This window comes from Vanellus vanellus (assembly GCF_965231255.1).
Source record: "Vanellus vanellus genome assembly, chromosome: 12".
NCBI classification, from domain to species: Eukaryota; Metazoa; Chordata; class Aves; order Charadriiformes; family Charadriidae; genus Vanellus; species Vanellus vanellus.
The window spans coordinates 1,593,276-1,603,868 of NC_138917.1; positions in this window are offsets into that span (position 1 = coordinate 1,593,276).

Here is a 10,593-nt window from a genome sequence, read left to right on the forward strand (position 1 = left end):
GCCACCCGCGGCTGGGCTCCGGCACCGCCTGTCCGGCTACGAGAGCCCTCAAAAGAGCCCTTGACCGGCCTTATCTGCCGCCATCCCCTTCCCCAGTGAGGCCTTACCTGCACTGAAGCTGGTCTCCTCGGCGACAAGAAGCAAGGAAGATGTCTTCATCCAGCATTGCAGAGCTCCTGCTGCCTCTCCAGGCGGACAGAGTGCCCCCAAAGCCCAGAAGCAGGCCTGGCACCTCCGGCATCCTCTGTTTGCCAGGTTCATCGCGCTCCTCCGGGGCACCAAGGCATGGATGCCTGTGCTCTACCTGCTGGTCTACGTCAGTTTTTTGGCTTGCAATTAACGAAATCCCTTCACGTGCGTAAAATCAGCGTTCACCGTCCACAACAGCTCTGTCCCTACACACAGTGAGGGACTGTACATACAACAGGGTGCCTTCTCCACTCATAACATCTCCTTTTTCAAGCTGACACGGTTTCAGCTGAACTGAGGTACAATTTATTTCAGCTGACTTGGTAATTATTGAAGCATTCCATTTTAATTAGGATGATGGTTAATGAAATCTGCCATAAAATCGTTCGTGGGTTTTAGTCTTTCTAAAAAATCTTACAGATATGTAACAGATACAGAGAAATAAATAGGAGCAGCATACAGCACATTGTTATTTCCTTTCACAGCGAATCAAGGGAAGCCGATATATCAATATGACTTGACGGTGACAGGACGACAGACTCATTTCTCCAATGAACCGTTTTCTTCTTATAAGGAAAAAAAAGCACTGCATCTGTATGAGATCATCTAGAAAAGTCCTCCTTCCTGAAAAATACTATATTCTTTTTTGTTGCCTAGCTACGTGCTGCTGTTACCTTAGAAGGCTGTAGATTCATCTGAATGATTCTGGCGGTGCTGATGTGCTGGAGCAGAGGAGTAATGCAAATATATAACCCTTACTTTGGTAAAGATTATGAAGGAAAGGGGTGAGTGTGAAAAGAATGAGTCTGTGCAGAAAAGCAATTTGATGTATACATCATATTCTTTTTGTCATTAGTTGTGGAATAAAGAGCATTTCCCCCCCCTACCCAGCCCTGGGTGCATGAGCAGGCAGTGAAATCACAGACTTGATGCTTTTGACGTGAGAGTCTGACGGCAAGGAAGCGTTTGCCTGGTTCATGTTAATTACTGCTGTGAGTAAGCATAGAGAAGGGAAAAGACTGTCAAGGCCTGATCCTGATCTCATTTCCAAAAATGTAAACAGGGAAAAACGCAATGAGAAGCAACCAATTTGCTGAATTTTGTTACCACCAGAGAATGGGATAATCACTGGGTCTTTCTTTGAGTGTAAGTAGCTTTGATGATTTGGAAAATTAAGAAAGTCCACTCAAAATGCCCAAAGATTTACATTGTAATGTGCCTGTCAAAGGAAGCTCTGACAGGGAATTGTGCCCTCAAGCATGAAACGTGCAGAGATTGAGAGCCAAGCAAAGATTCCCTGGCACCTCCCCAACGCGGTCGGCAGCTCAGTACGCTGTTGCCTCGCTGATGATTTTAGTACATTCAAGTGGGGAATGAGAGATGTGGGGAAGCTGCTCGTGGGAGCAATGAGATGAAAGAGGAAATAAAGTTATTTCCTACCTGCTCCACTGTAACTGCTTTGGGTGTAGAATGCCCTTGATATGCGTCAAGAATTTGCAGTTTCATCTTTAGGACCGAGAGACTCTTAGCACTGGGGTTTTGATTCAGCTTTTTCTAGTTGGAGCTGGCTTTGAAATTAATATCTGCATTTGCTTTCATAAACTAGTATTTTTCAAGTCTACTGTCTATAATCCTCGTTATATAAGGCACACACTTCATACCATTCTATTACCTCAGTCTATGCTTGCGCTTGCTCTCTGTATTTTATCATGAGCCTAGATCCTCATCATTTCCTATTTTTTGGAGAGGAAGTGGTAGATAATGAAGCATATTATGATTAGGATAATTATTATCACGTTCTTTCTCAAGAATAAAATCAGAAATAACTTTGACAATTTAAAGTGAAAACAAGAAATTTTATTTTAGTCTAGTATTCTCCAGTAAGAATTTTGGAGGTCTTCATCATAATATCTGGTATAGCAGCAGAGGCAAAGCAGGAAATGAGACATTTGAAAGGAGCAGAGATGTCTGTTACTGCTATGATGCAAACATGGAATTTGCCAAACTCAGCACATACTGACTGGACAAATCTGAGTTTCTCCTGGAACAGATGATAACATCTCTCACATCCAAACTCCTCACACTCTACATGAACGATTCCATGACATCACTTACCACAGGAAAAGGCACCGCAAATTCTGCACTGGCTTATAAAGAAGTGTAAAACCTTTCTAATTCAAATTCATAAGTTTCCCCTGTGACTGTGAGTTTTTGTCCCTGCTTCAAGCTTTCATTTGTTGAAATGAAAGGGAAATGGAGTTTTCCCACAAGGGAAACAAGATCAGACTTTGTAACTGAAAGCAAAAGGGCAGCTACGTTTTAATTCGGGTCCCCACCAGTCCCCACCTTACATAAGGTGCAGCGATTCTAAGCATTATAAATATACATTTGGACACAAACCTAAAGTTCTCTGTGTAAGAAAAGATAGATTAAAAATATCCTTGTCTTTTTTTCTTATCCAGTACACAGAAGAGGGCAGCACAGTTAAAGTTTCACTTGATATTGCCACAAACATGATAAATTGTGTTTCCATCTTAGGTCCTTCCCTCAGTGAGGGATCAAAGCGAAGGAAGCGTGCTGGTCGTTTCCTCAGAGGACCACAGGTCTGCTCCTACTTATGGGTTTTTGCTGCAAGGAGACTTTTCCTTGTTCACCTGTCATATTCATGGACACATCCACAATATGATGACTTTATGCAGATTTTCAGACCCCACATGCCCAGATGTTCTTTCCCTTGACATCTCTAATGTGTTGAAATGTAAGCAACACTTTGTCACTGGCGCAATCGGCCCTACTCCCGGCACCCCCACTGGGATCTCTTGCTACAGAGAAGTTTTCCCTTACAACTATACTTTTCTTCTGCAAGTTTCTGCACTCTTTTCTGCAGTGCTATGTGGAAGCTGACAGCTAATGGGCAACTTTTGAAGACATTGTCCTGCAGGGGTATGGAAGAAATGGGCTTTGTGGGTTAGCAAGGGCAGCTTTAGGCTGTTTTCTACCCCATTTCCTGCCCATTAGATCCTTAGTTTCTCAAAAGAGAGTCACAGTGGGTCCATGAAAATGTTACTGAGTGCTCAGTTGACAGCGTGAACAGATGCTGGGAATTCTCAGGGTTAACAAAGAAAGCAGAAAGCATCACTGTCCGCTGTGGAAGTCCACGGGCACATGCAGTTTGAATAATCCGTTTCTAATCTGTGTGCTTCTTGTCCCCTAATTAAAAAAAATATGTATTAGAAAAGATACAGAGAAGTGCCAGTAAGCATCGTGTTTGTACAAGGAGTGACTGAATACTCCAGGTTCCTCACCTAAGAGATATAATTACTGCAGAAAGCTATAAAATCAGTACATGTATGAAGAAGACACAAGGAAAATCTTTTCTCTGCTTCACAATACAGTGAATGGGGGTGTTGCAGGATATCAAAAATCCACACAGGTTAAAAAGCAATTAGAAAAGTACGCAGAGAAAACACATCAAGGGCCTCTGAACAAAAGGAGTACTCTTAGCCTGGTGGTTGTACGGGGGGGGGGGAGCTTTAATTGTTTATCATGTCCTTATTGTCCATTCTTCTTTAGATGTCTGCAACTGACAGCTGCTGGAAACTGGCCGTAAGTTGAGTCTGACCCAGTACAGCTCCTTTAATTTGTTATTGCAAATAGATTCATTCCTCTTGCCAAGAGCTACTGCTGGTAAACAATAAATCTTACATTTGCAATTTGCTTCCTTACCACTATGTACTTCTCAGACAGACAGACAGACAGACAGCCATTCACTTTGCTCACTCCTTAAACCAACTGTCTGTAAATTCAGAAACCTTTTCATGGTATTGGACTTCTAGATATTTCTTGTAAAGGGCCTCTGAAATCCACACTAAGGAGTATACATCCCACAGGAATTGTAACGGGATATTTAGCATTCCACTCATGGACGGATGATGTATGTCACGCACATTGGTCATGACAGGTTTAATACTGAAAAAGAGGAATCAGGGGTGATAAAAGAAAATAATTATGGAAATATCTTAGGTCATGTTCCGATTTTACTCCAAACTTGAAATGCAATAGGATCAAACAGCTGATCACACACAGTACGTGCTAATGTGTCCATTCCGCAGCGACTGAGGAAACCGAGGGGGTATCCAAACTCCGACTCTCATGGCAGGGTATAGCATAAGCGATTACCATGTTGGTAAGAAGTAAACTCGAATCTGAAAAACTAAAAATCGGTGCAATATTGAAGTTAGACTGAGACAGAATGCTTTACCCAAGTATATTCTAACAGGACAGTTTACTAACAGCGGGGTGCACTCTGTGAAAGAGAAGTGGCAAAAATGAAATTAGATACGCCACTTGTGCAATTTCTTTTTTTCAGAGCAATGATTCACCTGGTTCCATTGGTCATGAGGTTATCCAGCAGTGGAAGTTTTCGAGCTTACTCAAAGCAGGGAGAAACTCAGAGAAGCAGCAAGATGAACCACATTTCCAGTTATTCTTATCCCAAGTTATTTTTGCACTCTTCTGCAAGAGTTTCAGAAAGACAGAGGTCTTTGCTTTATGTTATAAGCAATGGACTTAAAACGTACCTATTTTATCTTTTTCCACCTGAAAAAGGCAAACAGTACTACACTTTTTTGCAGTGCCTACCTTTAGAATTTCTGGTCTGGAGCTGAGAGGAAGCACAGTAGCCATGAGAGGAACCAACTTGTGATTAATTTTGTAGATATAATAATGGATTTAGTTAGATTTCTGCTTGCATTTCGCCCTTGGCACTCTGTGTGAGCTTTCCAAGCTATGTCGATTTCTATTGACTCCAAAGCTCGTATTTCTCACATGTTATTGTTGCAGTCCCAATTCATGGCTACCAAAAATATTACCTGTCATTAAACGCAAGAGTAATCATGAGAAGAAGCACGGCTCCTTGGCCGCAGGGGTGTGCTGCCCTCCCTTGGCAATGTCCAAATGCAGGTTCAGCATGGATGGGACATTTATTAGGTTTTCTGACAAAGGAGTTAGTGCCAAATCTGAAAGCTCCACCATTGCTAGTTACTCATACAGTTCAAATTGTAGCCTGCTTTTATATGCCTATGTATTAACCGCAAGATAATGCAATATGGCATATGCTACGCATGAAAAGGTCTAATAGGCATTTGTATACAAACCACCAACTGAACCAGTTAGCCCGTTATCTGTTCAGCACACACTAATCTGTGGTTTTAAGGGTGATGGTGAGGAAAACTTGACACCACATTTGTACTACGTCCTACTCTTTGTAGGATGAGGAAAAAATGTTTGGGTTTGGGTTGGTTTTTTTTTTTTTCTTTCCTGTTTCCCTGTATCTCTCTCTCTCTTGCTTAGGTTAAAAAAAACCCAACACATTTCCTTCTGCTGCCTCTGTCTCTTCTCCCACTGACCTGGGTCTGTCAGTTCTGTAATTAAAATAATAATAAATGCAGCTATTTCTTTTTTAGTCCAGGTATTTGGGAGGTAGCCAGACTCATACTTCTGTAGGAGTAATGCTTCATGTAACTTGGCAAGAACAGACCTTTGTGGATCTCTCTCCAGTTTGTATAGAAATAACTTCACCCACATAATGGCTGATTAATTAGACGAGGCAGTGCAGATGAGTTGCAAAGTAAGGAGAGGAGAAACCCACGGCTTCCAGCGTAGAGCCACACTGAGAACAACACCAAACCTCCCAGACCTCACTGCTGCTACTCCAGTCTTTGGGCTGTTCAAAATATTTCTATTATTCCTAATTAAATATGAGACAATTCCAAAATAAGACAGCAGCAAAAGCAGAAACTGGATTTCAGTGATAACGTTAATTTGATGTAAAAAAATATGAATGCTATTTATAACACGGCATTTAACCTTGAACAAACACTGATGAGGTAGAATCACATATAGTTAATTCAACCACCAAAATTCTGCTTTTTTATCTGAAAATTCATAAGGGGCGGATGTTAGGTGTTAGGTTATACATGTTTAATTATCACTGCACCCCCTGCAAAGTCTGTGCTTGTCATTTAGACAATGAAATGCACTCTGCACTTAATATAGCATAAAGAAACTCCAGGCACAAGCTTTATTACCCCAGGAATAAATAACTGGAAAAACAGGATCAGACTGCATGTTTTACATTTTCCATATGATGAAAAGTACTCAGGCCAAGAGTGTACACTAGAAGTGAACACTGACACTTCTCAAAAGCTAGAGGAAAACTGAAAGGGAAAAAAAGGAGAGAGAAAGAATAAGAAATGAGGAATGAGGTAACAGAAAAAAAGAAACTGCTACAACAGTAAAATACAAAGAAAAGCACCTTACATTAAAAGCATATGAAATAAGGAAAATGACAAGCATATGAAGATGAAATGAAACTAAAAAAAAAAACCAAACTAATCCCTTTTTAGAGAGCTTTGTGCTCATTTCCACACAATATAAGACATCAGTAGTCCTTTCCTAACTCGCAGACCAAATCCTTCCAGGAGAACCACGCAACACGCCACGGGTGCTGGGCAGCCAAGCAGAAGTGAAGCTTGTGGACTGATTCACAAATGGGGGGTTACGGTGGCTCCGCCAGCATCCCAGAATACCCTGATAATTAGGATGTAATTGACTGGGGTCCCTGAGACCCAAACCGACCCAGTGCTTCTGGCCTCAGCAGCATTTGCTTGTTACTGTTGTTTAGCCGTGTCTCCTCATGCAGGGGGGATCTGGGTCAGAGAACAGACGGTTCTCTACAAAATTTTAAGATTTCCAGTTTCCCTTTCAATATGTGAGGAATGGTATATTAGACTTACTAAAAATGTCAAGTCTACAGTATATGTCTGAAGCAGTCATTTAATTTAAAGAAACCCTAGACCAGTAGAAGCTAGAACAATAGAAAATAAAGAGTAGAAAAGCAAGACATGAAAGTCTCTTTTAAATAGAAATAAATCACAGTTAATATATCTGCTAGAAGCACAGTCATATAGAAGTGGAAATGGAGGGTAGGTGAGAAAGGAGATGGTCTGAAAATCCTCCAAAGAAACTAGAAAATCAGCCTTTCCAGCCTGTGGTCTCATATGCACCTCACTGAAATCAGCAGGTGCCATGGTAATGTATACATGAATACATAGCAATAATTACCGGCAAACAGAATCAGGAGCAATGTGAAGAAGCACATTATGTGTCTCAAGTGATTAACCTGAATTATCTGTTAATTCCTTCCAACTTCACAGAATAGCCAGACCTATTAAGATGAAAGGAGATAAACCAGCTACGTGACCCCCGTGATCTCCCTTTCTCTCCGGTTGCAGGCACAAATCCTGCGGCAGACGGGAACAGACCTGACTGCCCTGGCACAGCGCTCCTCCGTGCAACTTGTACGCATCCCGCTCGGAGCAAGCGAAGCCCCGGGGACCTAATCCAAGGCCATCTCACTTTCCGTTAAAGGACAACTCGCAGAACCCAGTGCCAGATCCTGAGTAGTATCCTGTAACCGTGGTGGTATTCTATAACCATTAATTCATTAGTTGTTCCTGGGTGCTGGCACAAAACAAGAATTTGCCACAGAGTCCTGAATTTTTTGTATGATTTCTATCAGGTATTATTTTATTTTCAGCCACTTTTCATGCTGAAACACTGTTCTCTCAAAGTTTTTATTTAGCACTTTTACATATGCCTTTCCTGTTATTTTTTGGCTAGTGAGGGGTCTATCTCACACTTACATCATTAAAAGATTCATAATTCTCATCAGCCAAAGGGCTGTAATAAAATACAGCTTCTTTAAGTCCTGTCAGTGAAACTCCCATTTTTAGTTTGGTTCCAGTCAGTAGCACTATATGGGGCACAGAAGTGGCACTGTATCTCTGATTCTGATGCTTCTCAGATTTCCCTTCTGTCACACAGAAAAGGATTAAAAGTACCCCCACTTTCTGTGTCAATTCCTGAAGTTTGACCCTGACACGCAGTAAAGGCATGCAAGACAGGCTGGCCCAAAAGACTTACAAACCCACTCAGAATATTTTTAGGTGAGAATTTTAAGCAGAAACATTCAAATTTTTAAAAAGTTAACTGAAGACAAACCATTTCTGGAAGTGTGCTTACATCATTAACTGTATATAAATGCAGATTAATCAAGATGGTTTGGCACATTCCAGTTTATCCAAGTTAAGTAACCACGGTGTACTTCAAATGCTAACCCTAATTTATTTAAATATGATTTAAAATGCTAACCAGAGGTTTATAATTCAGTTCAGTTAACTGAAGCACTCACTTCGTTTCACCACCAAACTCTGACTATTTAAACTGACAAGGCTATTTTGGTTGCTGTTTTGTGAGACAGGGAGAGGGCACTTGCTGCAAGCACTTGGTGATCTTTAACTGCCGCATTAACACTTCAAACTGCAGTTATCAGGGAGAAGGGGCCAAAACCACCCCAAGAGCACGGACTGGAGAATTATAATTAGCTCCTGAAAATAACAGAATATTCACTCACTTAATTCCATAGGAAAAAATATCCATTCCCCGTGGTCAGTCCCTTTGAAGGATTTTTCACGTTTGTCTTTGTCGCAGTTAAGTGGCCTGAGAAGTTGAACGTGTTATAAAAAAAAATATGTTTCTGAGCCTGCACGATATATTTTATTGGCTATTCAACCCCATAGCCCAATCCCACAGATTCTTGTCCTTCCCGTACTTTATTCCCTACATCTATAACTTCATTTCCATCCCCCCTATCTCTTGCCTTCTTTAGCCTCGTTTCTGCAGCTGATTTGTAAACCCTTCAACTTTCACAAATTGGTTGGCATCTGTCCCTGCACAGAGTCACAGGGATTTTCCCGTCCTGATCAGGCTGTAATCTTTCGGGAGCGGGAGCCAGAGTTATTTTGGCTGTAAAATGTCTAATATGTTTTGGTTGCTAGGTAAACAGTAAACTGTATACGCGATGCTTGGTTGAGCCATTCAGAACACAAGTATAGTTATCTGGGTAGCCGCTTCTTCACCCGATCACACGGTAATGACTGTGCCACTCAGGAGATAAGACTTTCACTCTCTCACTTTGCTGCTCAGGTGAAATCAAGAGAATTTGACCTTTATGTTTTATATTGTCCTCTTAAACCGTTAACACCACACGTGGACACACTGGCAGGCTTGCTATGTAAGCGCAACACCTAGCGCAGCTGCTTTTCACAGAATCCCAGAATCCCAGACTGGTGAGGGCTGGAAGGGCCCTCTGGAGCTCCCCCAGTGCCACCCCCCGCCAGAGCAGGGGCACCTCCAGCAGAGGCCCAGGACACGTCCAGGCGGGTTTGGGATGGCTCCAGAGTGGGAGACCCCCCCGCCCCCCTCTGGGCAGCTGTGCCACTGCTCTGCCGCCCTCACGGGAGAGAAGTCCCTCCTCAAGTTTAGATGGAACTTCCTATATTCCAGTTTGTGCCCGTTCCCTCTTGTCCTGTCACTGGGCACCACTGAACAAAGACTGTTCCCATCCCCCGGCACCCTCCCTTTGGGTAATTATAAGCATTGATAAGATCCCCCCCAGGCTTCTCTTCTCCAGACTAGAAAGCCCCAAGTCACTCAGCCTCTCCTCATAAGAAAGATGCTCCAGTCCCTTTTTGTCATAACCTGCTCCTAAATTTTAAGTAAAGCTCGCACAAAGTAATGCAAATATTGCAAATATGTTTCGTACTGCAACTTGCAGGCACCAGGACTACACCTAAACTCCTGGACAATGACACAGCCTAAACAGGCCGAGGAAACCTGCCTGTGTACAACATGCACCGGGCTGCGAGCAGAAGCGAGACGTACACAGCAAATCATAGAATCACGGAATGGTTTGGGTTGGAAGGGACTTTAAAGGCCATCCAGTCCCACCCCCCTGCCCCGGGCAGGGACACCTCCCCCCAGCCCAGGTTGCCCCAAGCCCCGTCCAGCCTGGCCTTGAACACGTCCGGGGATGGGGCAGCCACCGCTTCTCGGGGCAGCCCCGGGGCAGCGACGCCGAGGGAAGCACGCCGGGGCGGGCAGAGCCCGCCACCCTCACCGCCCGGCCCCGCCACCCTCACCGCCCGGCCCCGCCACCGGCGGCCCACGGCCACGCTCCGCGCCCCTCCGAGCGGCGCCGCGCGGTGCCGCCGTGGGCGGAGGGCGCTGCCCACGGCCGCGCGTCACGGCGGGGAGGGCCGGGCCGCGCCGGCGGAGCCATAAATGGGTGCGCGGCGCGGGGTGGCGGCAGCGCTCGCTGAGGGAGCTCCGGCGGCGGCACGGGCGGTTAGCGGCGGGGAATCCCTCACGGCTCCACTCCCTCCGCGGGGCGGCCTGAGGTAAGCGCCGCTCGGCGGGCGGCCGGGACCGGGAGCGGGTCTCTGCAGGGGCGGCGGGCGCTGACGGCTCTCCTCTCCCCTCCGGCCGCAGCCCGGCAGCCCC